Below are 9,561 nucleotides of genomic sequence, written 5' to 3'. Positions count from 1 at the left end.
TTTGTGGGTAAGTAATTTGAATTGCCTTAAAGAAGGTGTGATTTACAGTGAGTAATAGAGGCAGATGGAGCTGGAAGCAGTTCTGTCTGGTCTGGCTGAATTGTTTGTTTAAAGTATGAGTTGTTTCCTGGACGATCTGTTGAAAGCTGTATCATCACACTCTGCACCCTGCTGCTGCCCTTCCTGGGGGGTGTAGTGTAGCTCAATTTTGACATGACATTGCCCCCTCTCTTCTAACCAGCACCAGACATAGGACTCCAATCTTGAGTAAAGGCTCTGAGTACCTCCTGGATCCCTTCACCTTCAGCCAGAGGGGTTAGTTTCTTCTTGCCATCTCCATTCCTTCTCTCAGGCAGACCCAGAGTAAGTAGCAGGTGATATCCTAGATCTGAGTCCAGCTCCATTCAGTGGGAAGCATATCCCTGGATTAAACAACTATATGGCTTGGGGTAGCTGAAAGAGGCAGAGAGAGATGGTTCAGAGCTTTCTTTGAAGTCTTAGCATTAGAGAACTGTACTTGTCTTCTATGGAGCACCCCTGCTATCCATAGTGGAGCAGAGCCAGAAAGCATAGGCAAGCTGTGTGAGAAGAGGGACATTGTTTTACCATCGTATGATCCAAAACATATGCTGCAACAAAGATTACAGACCTGCTAATTGTGCCTATAGTGCTCACACATTGCATTTCTGCACTCTCTCCTGGTATAATGCATTCCCTCCCTCTCACGGGGATGTAGTAGATCAGGTTAAGATTGGGTACTGAAACGGCTGAGGAAGATCCTGGGACAGAATCTCAACTCATGCATTTAAATGACTGTGATATGAAGGGCCAATTCACACAGCTTGAGAATCTAGTCCCTTGGATGCTGGCAGCAAGATCAGAGCAGAGATTAATTTTCTCTGTCCCATTCTGGCTCTGCTTTCTAGAATGTAGCACAACAGCAACTCCATCATGTTACGAAGTCCCACCTGGAAATATTCTTTCACTCTCCTAATGAGTTAATGCTATCTAAAGATGTGATCTGAAAGCCTCATTTGAAAAAAAAAGTATTTTTAGAGATGAGTTTGGTTCTATTAGGCATTAGCACGAGTGTAGAGGCCGTATAAAATATGTTTAGGTGTGGAGTATGCCTGTGGAAATGGAATTGTATTTCCAAGACTTGAACAGTTCTTCCAGGCCATTGTCCTCCAGCTGTGACATATGTGCACAGTGACCCTAGAAGAACTTGGATCCTGGCTGTTGATAAAGGACATTTATTTGGACATTTATTTATTTATTTATTTATTTATTTATTTATTTATTTATTTATTTATTTATTTATTTATTTTCAGCCTGTTGCAACATTGGCCAGGGAAACCTGCCCCACCAGTTTTGCCATTCCAATTCTCCCATTCATTTCTGGCTTCCAGCCACCCTATAAAGTCAATAGTAGTCAATGAAACAATAATGGGAGAGGAGGACTGAGATTAGAGAAAGAGCCCATCTCTCACCACTAGGCATGTGACTCCAAGGCTAAGTGTTGGTTTATAATTATTATTAACAAAAGAAACCTGGAGGGTGGAAGGAAATGTGATCTTCCTTTTGTGTGGTGTGCATGGCCTACTCTTGTATATACTTCCTCAGAAAAAGAAATAACCCTCTGCACAGTGCAGAAAGGCAGTCTCTCTGCAGAACCTGTGGTTTTCATTTGTCTGCTTTCTCAATGACTGCATTATGTTATGAAAAGTTTTTTGCAGTTTCTACGTCCTTTTGTGTAGATCAAAAATGAAAGCCAGGCGAAGTAAAATAAATTAATGTTGTTGCCATTATCCCTTCCCCAGCCTCAAAGTTTGCTCTAGCAAGGATGTGATTTTTCAGAAATTCCCTGTCTTTACTGTGGAAAATATCAAAAGGAAGAATTTATCCATTCCCTTCAGCATAGCTTAAGATGGTATAGCTGGAATTACACTGAACTGAAATCTCAGGTTATTGGCAGAATTCAAGTGGCCTAAAAATACATGCAGTGATTTCCTGATGTATTCCACGCCCACAAGTGTGGAACTAATGTGCTGGTGATGGCTTGATACACTGCACAAAGCAGTCTGCTAGGAAAAAGTAGACTATATTATAAGAGGGCTATATGTATTTTTTTTAAATATAATATCTGCCTTAGCGCAGTATGAGTGCTCTAAATGATCTGTGGCAGGAGAGTTTTTGCCACTGGCCTGAGAAACATCCTCTTTCTCAGGTACCACTACAGAATTTGACCAGATGACTCATTAGTGTACATTTGAATGTCTGGGGTGAGGCTTTTTTTTTTTTCTTTTTTGCAAAGAATCTTTTCTTCTCTCATCGAAACCCTTTAGGGCAAGGATTAACTTTTGTTCTGCTATGTTTGTACAGCACCACACACAATGCTGCATGGTCTTCTGTAGCACAGTCCTCACAATCCTCTGAAGACCATAGTCACAGCTGAGTTTCCTTAGATGTCCCTGTGTGTACTGTTGATTTCTTACTAAGGAATAGTCAGAAATAGATGCCACAGTACCTTTGTGTTGCATTAAAACTATACTTCATTCTGGGTACTAGCTTCTGTCCTCAAGGGGTGTAAATCAGCATGGCCATGTGGTTCTTTGGTAGGGCATAAGCAGTTTCTGGCAGCTGAGCCTGGGAGATTTAGAGACAGGGGAGTATGGAAAGCAAGTGGGAGACATATCCTTTTCACCACAAAGACTACTTTCTTCACCACATGCTTCATGGTGTTCTTTCCATGGGACAAAGTATTCAGGAGAAGGACATTACAGTAAGCAGAGAACAATGTGATCTAGGAGTTAATAAAACACTCAGGAGGTACCCTTCCTACGTAACGCCTTGGACTATGCTGTTTGGTTAGATAGTAGCCGCTGGGCATGCAAGAGTCTCTTTCTAAGATTAATCTTCCTGAGAGAAATGCAGAGTAATTGAGAGAGGTGCCATCCCAGACATAAGCATGGAAGCACACATGAAGATGGGATTGGGGGTGGTATACATGTGGAGAAATAAGACAGCAGATGAAGGAATTGGCAGGCTTCTAGTTACATGCTTAGTTTAGTGGAAATGAGAAGGAAAAGTCTTCTGTTTTTCCTCTTAGTATTCCATCCCCATGGCCTATATTTATCATCTAGGACTTGAACAGCAAGAGGAAAAATTTGCATTGCAGTAAAAATAAACTGGCTTTTTTGTTATTGACTATTTTTATCAAATGTTTAAAATGAAGCATTGCAAAAAAATGAAAATCATACCCATTCTTTTGCCAATTTCAATACAGATAGAGATGGGATGAACTATTTTTAACAAAAATAAACACCCCTCTTTGAGGTCTTCCTCTGAATTTCATAGCAGGACCCTTTGTGTTCCCTGGCGTGAGTGTTTGATCCAAAAATACGCAAAGATCTGCCAAACCACTAACTACAACTGAGAAAAAGTTGAGTAAGAATGGAGCCAAAAAAAGTCGTGTGTGTGGCTTTTCCTGAGAAGTTAGATCACTTTTACATTTTTCAAATATGTAAATATATTTTTAAGCATGACTTAATGTTGCTTGTCAAGGGAAAGTGCACAGGTAAAGAAAAGGGATATAGATGAGACCAGTAAAATGGCGTAAGAGATAGAACACAGAGAATGGGACGGGGAAGTGAAACTCATCCTTTCCATCTTCATTCTGAGAAAAAATGATGGTTTTATGGTTCTTGGTGGAATTATCCTGTAAAACCCCACAACGTGATATGTGAACAAACCACAAGTTTTAGAGCATTACTAAGAGGATCTGACACTTCCAGTACTAATGTGCACAGCAAGACTTGATATGGGAAGAACTGGACAACCGTGTATCAGGATGGGGTATAGACCCATGACATCTAACAGCTGAGGTCTTCCAAACAAGAGGTCTTTCAAGAGTGCATCCATGTGGCAGAAGTTCATCTGGACAAGAAAAGGGGCTGCAGGTTGGAAGAGAAATGGGGAACTGGTAGTCTTAATGTTGCAAGTAGGTATGCATTGCTCAGCAGCCAAAGCCAATGCATTTTCTTTTGACCCCAGCTGGAAGAAAAAGGAGTACTGCAGCTCTAAGGAATTATGACTACTTCTACCAATATGCCTTATTTCTAGGAGGGTTCCCAAAGAGAGAATTGCAAAACTGTCAAAGAGAGAGGACTATAAGAAAAAAATGAAGGGGAAAAAAGAGGTGTTACCTTGAACAAAACCTACTTGTGAAGGTGTAGCCATGTGGATTTTATGGCATCTAAGGACATAAGCCCAGAGTGCAGGATGAAATACATGTTAAATTCTGTACATGTCTTTTGGTGTGCAGATATTTGTCTTTTAGTTATCTGGCCTAGAATAAGTGAAAGTGGTCTTTCTTCTTTGTGACACATGAGGAGGTCCTGAAAGGCACCATAAAACGGTGACTGATGGTAGGATGCCATTTCCAGCATGTGGTACTTCTGTTTCTTTCTTTTACTTAAATGACGCTCTTTTCTTAAACTCAAGAGTTTTTTGTCATGCTCCCTCTCAGTGACCCAAATATTGCTTTGTGTCATGGTCTGGATGTGACATTCTGTGGACAGTATTCTCTCAAATAGCTTCAGCTGTGTCTACTCCTCATTCAGCCAGCAGAGAGATAGAGGAAAGTGTTTTCACATGAAAAGTACCACAGAGGACATCATTGCATAGAGGTGTTTTAAGCATGGAAAGTTTGTGCTAGGGTCCTAATCTGCACAGTCTTTCATTGGGAATCAGGTCTTTGTCTTCTGTTTGTGTAAGATAATTTGTCCTGAACTACGAGTATTCCACACAAACATTCCAAACAGAAAAAAATTGAAACAAGCTGGGGAGGCAGACTTATTTTCTGGTACAGCATGAACGCCAACCTTATCTGGATGAAACAAGCCAGAGATTAAATTTAGACCCACAAAAGGATGGTGAATATCAAACATTTCTGCAAGGTTTGGATAAGCTTCATTTGTTTGGATTTTTATCTGTTCTGTATGCAAAAATAGTTTTTCTCTACAAACAGAAATGTTCCCAAACTCTTTTCTTCTCTACCAAACCTAAGCATTAGACCTAGAGACTGCTGACCTTCCTCGCCGTCTCCCTTTCCTCTGCAAGGCTTCCCTATCAACCCAGAAATCTGAGCTCTCCGCAGCTTCCTGTTTTCCACAGTTGCATTCTTACTTCCATGGTATTTTCTGAAGCATACCTCACCACAGCTGGTGTCATTTCTACTAGGGAAAATATTTTTTTTTCTATTCTGTTCCTGGATCTCTAGATTCAGAGACTCAACCTGTATGGAGAATTCCCCTGGGAAGCCTGTTATGGTCAGTCAGTCCTCCACATTCAGTTAGCAAGGCAAAAGAATCTTCTGTGTTTGGTAAGAGTTTGGTATTCCAGAAGAAAGTGTTTTGTAATTGCACTGTAACTCCCTTGTCCAGCCATAGTAAAAAATGTAGCACAGGAAGAAGGAAAAAATTTTCCTTGTCTGCCCCATGCCCTTGATTGCAAGTAGGTTAATCTGAAAAGCAGATTTCACTGATATGTTGCCATTGTTGTGCTCAATGTACAAAAAAGCATTAATTAAATGAATGGAAAACAAATTATTACAGAAAGTGTTTGCTTTGTTAAGTAATGCTGTAGGTTTTTCTGCTTCATTTTCAGTATAAGGGACCCAACTTGACACGAGTGGGTAGCAAGTCCGTGGATGCTCAGACAGACAGCAGGTTTCCCTGACATATTGCCCTTGCCAGCAGATGACAGTGGGAACGAAGTGTTCCTGGGATTATTTTACAAGGACCAAATCCCTTTGGTTTTGCAGGGTGGAAAAATGGCCTCTCCTCCAAACCGGTCTCCCAGGTTGCCCATGGGAAAAAAGAGACACTTCATGATGGTAATTTCTCCTGCTGCAAGGTCTGGTCAATGTCTGATGGAAATCTGGGGGAGCTCTCGGAAAAACCCAGGACAGCAGAGGACATAGGACTGCTACCAGATAAAGCCTGGACAGCAAAGTCCTGGGGTACCCATGGATAAATCCTTTTCCAAGGAGATGGATCCAGGTTGTGGCTTCCACCTCTGGCTGCTGAGGTTGTTCTTTATGCATCTCTGCTCTAACTGGTCTTCGCCTTCCTGCCTGGCTCTTCCTCCCTTTGTTTACTCACCTGTGAGATAGATTGTCCACAGGCCAGGCTGTGTGCTTGGGTTGTTTGCATGGTGCCTAGTACAGCCATGTGCTAATCCTTGTTTGGGGTAGCTGCACACGAATGCAGGGGTGATGGTAATCCTCTCCTTCCATCACCAAATACAATGGCTGGCACTACGACAGCCAGCTGATTGGTGTATTGAGTTTTGTAATAGAGAGCAAACAAAAAACAGAGGTGAGCAAGGACATGGCAGCTGGTGCCCTGGCTAAGCAGAAAGGCCTTCAAAAAGAGAGAGCCTGTATTTCCTACTGGTGAGGAATGGAAGGAGAATGAGATCCCAGGAAAAAGGGATGGTGGTAATACTGTGCCACTTAGGGCACAAAAGAGAGCTTTCTCTTTTGTGAGCTACTTGTGTCGGCTACTATTAGGCTCATGCAGTACCGTAAGTCCTCAGAGCAGGGGCTGTGTCCCTGGGGCAGTGCAGCATTTAGATATAACCCAATGGCATGGGCTCTGTCACAAACATAGACTGAGTATATGAGAATGAGCTGCTGAAGAAAGAAAGAAAAAATCATAGTAAATCCTCCTGGTAGGTTGTGCTTATGCCAGGAATTGTGAGCATTTCAGCATGAGTGCATGAGCACTTTGAGGCAGCTGGTCAGTTTGTGGTGATGGAATTGGGTTACTATGCTGGTCTGTACCTCTGAAGCACGTGGGGTTCTGGGGTCTTATGAGAACATCTATGTGCAATCATACTGTGAGCTGGACAGAGATTCAATTCCCATTGCTTCACAGGGCCAATTGCAGGGAGTAAGACCAAAGCACAGCTTGGATTCCCAGATTCAGTCTGCATCCTGTGCCACAGCTGATGTGCCCTCTGGTGAAATGCAGTGTGGAATGATGCCATGATGTAGGTGAGGATTTCGGAGGGGGTCTCCAGGGAACAGACAGTGACATTGTTCTGTCTCAGCCTGCCCAGGAGCCGTTCCGCTGCACAGGTACAGTATATAGCATGCTGGATGTTAATTCAAATTTCATGTACATTTTGAAAGAGCTGAATGTGGCCTTTGTGTAACACTTTGGCTCACAAGGGCTTTTTCATAAGAAATTCTATTTAAATGGAATAGAAAACTTTCTGATAGTTACCAAACACCACAAAACAATGGCAGGCTATATCTGTTCATCATCATCAGCCATTCATTTATCCTAGGAAGGAATTTCTTGTTGATAATCCTGAGTGAAGGCTTGCTTGTTCGTATGACTGGATGAGATCCAGGAACGATAGCACCTTGCTGAAACCTTTAAGTGTCAAGCTGAAATTGCATCAGAAAAATAACGAAGCTGAGCCCCAATGGTGCCACTGGACCCTGTGGCTTGTGCTGCCCTGCCCAGGTGTGTGCCTCACCTTCTCTCACACATGCATTCCTGGGCAGTCAGGGCCACTGCCTCATACACTTTGCGTCAGAAAATGTTCCCCAGACTCTAACCTGGCTCTTCTTTATCTCATTCATTTTTATCCTATGACTGGAGAGGTGACAACCGGCTTGTTAAGCGGATGCTTTTCCCAACATGCAAACCAATGGTCACAGCCAACCTCATGAGAAAGGAGGGCAGCTCTGTGCAGCCATCTCGGTGCCAGACGCAGTTCAGGTTTCAGGTGCAAGCCTGCCTAAAAGAATGTAGTAAGAAAGGAAGGTTTCTTTCTTAATGCTGTTGGACATGGTCCAGGACTCTGTAGAAAAACCCCAAGTTAGATCCTGAAGGAATTAATGCATCAGCCAGCTCCAACAAAGCCTTCTAGGGAGGTGATAAGACTGCATAGTAAATATTTTACCAGGGGCTAGGCAGGAATATCTGAACTGCTCTGGGGCAAACAAGTGGCTGAGCTGGTATCAAGAGAACCCAGCAGAGCACCATGCTGAGTATGGTGTACAACCTTGTGTAACCCCAAGGAGCTGGCAACACTTGAGTGGCAATGTGTCCATCTTGCTGCAGGTGAGCAGCTGGGGATGTTCCAAGACTGCATGTACATTCCCTAGCTGCTGTCACAATGAATAGCATTCTCCTCTCTTGAGCTGACCTAGGCTTCCAGAAGAGCTCAGTTCTCCTCCTGGATGTTAAATGGTTTTGAAAACATTTTGTCACCTCTTAATGGGAACGATAACTTCTGATTACTTCAAAATGGGTGAGTTGAAAACGTGAGAATGCTTGCACTGCTTGCTTTCAGACAAAGGTGGGAAATGGGCAGGATAGGAACAGTGGGAACCAGGCAAGCATATTGTATATAAAGGGCATGGGATCAACTGACAATTAATTAAAACCAGAATTATTAGTTGCCTAAGTGACTGCAACAGGATGGATTCCAAAGAACTCCTTCCTCACAAAGGGAAGCTCGACCTTGTTAGGCTGCCAGCACACCTCTGAATGAGGCAGTGAACTCATAGCTACTGATTGAAATGATTATTAAGGTGTTCTCAAAGCTTCCAGACGAAAAAAAAAAATCTGTCAGGAAAAAGTAAGTGTAAAGGACTTAGGTGGATGATTACTCATGATTACTCCTAGATCAGACTTGGGGCTATGGGCATGCCTACAAGGTATTTTAAAGCCAGATAGAGATACACTATCTGAACTCTGAACTGATCAGGTGCCACAGGGTAGCACTGACCCTACAGTAACCTGAGCTTGGGTTTTTCAAGGTGATAACTCCTTTAATGCAGCTGCCACTCAGCTTCTGCATGCAGGTCTTGCACAGTGGCTGCTGCAAAGAGTGCAAAGTCATGGATGGATGTAGCCTGGAAGAGAAACTTAATTAATAATTACAAACAAGTAGTAGGCTTCTTGCTGAATCAGAACACAGGGAAAAGGGCACAATCAAGAGCACGTGAAAAGCAAACAAAAAAAAAGTGTCATGCAAGAGAAAAGAAATGTCAGAGCAGAGTTACTTGCAGCTTTAAGTCTCAGGAGAGTGAGTTGCTGGATGTCATCATGATCGATTGGAATGTCTGAAGATACAACAGCAAAGGTTAAATCGAAAAGTTAGAAAACTGTTGGAAGCTAGACAAAGACTTTCTTGCAGTGAGACTGCATTAAAGATGTAAAAGATATCTCCCTGCTTCTCACAGCCAGCAGTGCTACAGCATCCTTTGGGGCGTGAAGCACATCAGTAGTTAAGGACTTAGGCCATATGTGAGGTTGGATGTTGTTTGGCACTTGATGTTGCCCCCTACACACATGCAAGGGGAGCAAGAAGAGAGGCGATGCGCCCAGCCACTGCATCTGGCTACCTGCATGAAGGCTTGAATCTAACTCTTGGGGCATCCGGTGCTGCCAGCATGGCACCCTCTGCCAGCACAAAATGGCCTTTAAAGTGGGAAGGGAAATGAGTGTATAACACAAACAAACAAAAATCGGTTGA

At 42.8% G+C, this 9,561-nt stretch overlaps 1 long non-coding RNA gene across 1 annotated transcript; it reads right to left on the bottom strand.

Moving 5' to 3' along the window:
- Nucleotides 1–7,328: 7,328 nt before the first annotated feature.
- Nucleotides 7,329–8,178, bottom strand: LOC116229356 (uncharacterized). Its single transcript, XR_004166998.2, has 3 exons — nt 8,083–8,178; nt 7,552–7,815; nt 7,329–7,459 (listed from the first exon to the last, which is right to left on the bottom strand). It is a non-coding gene; the product is annotated as an uncharacterized LOC116229356 (long non-coding RNA).
- Between the last annotated feature and the right edge of the window lie 1,383 nt (nt 8,179–9,561).

Source organism: Phasianus colchicus, chromosome 2 (genome assembly GCF_987193195.1).
Source record: "Phasianus colchicus chromosome 2, bPhaCol1.hap1.1, whole genome shotgun sequence".
NCBI classification, from domain to species: domain Eukaryota; kingdom Metazoa; phylum Chordata; class Aves; order Galliformes; family Phasianidae; genus Phasianus; species Phasianus colchicus.
Note: the sequence above shows the minus strand (reverse complement) of the source record. Positions and strands in the feature narration are given on the sequence as shown.